The sequence below is a fragment of the Lonchura striata genome, chromosome 3, assembly GCF_050655825.1.
Source record: "Lonchura striata isolate lonStrDom1 chromosome 3, ASM5065582v1, whole genome shotgun sequence".
Classification (NCBI taxonomy): Eukaryota; Metazoa; Chordata; class Aves; order Passeriformes; family Estrildidae; genus Lonchura; species Lonchura striata.
In genome coordinates this window covers 107,289,968-107,290,180 of record NC_140705.1, presented here as the reverse complement: position 1 = coordinate 107,290,180, position 213 = coordinate 107,289,968, and positions in this window count along the sequence as shown.

Here is a 213-nt window from a genome sequence, read left to right as displayed (position 1 = left end):
TTCCACAGTCATACTGTGGAATTTATTTGGCAACAGAAATTATTCAATACGTATTTTAAATAATTTCTAAGTCTTGATGTCTCCAAGAACTTCTTCCAAAGTTGTCTTAGCAATCAGGCATTTCTGTTTCACAAATCAGAGTCTCAAGCACACAGGCAAATCAACTACCCAGGAACTGCTCTCAGCAGGAGCCCTGAGCAACATCTGCCCTGG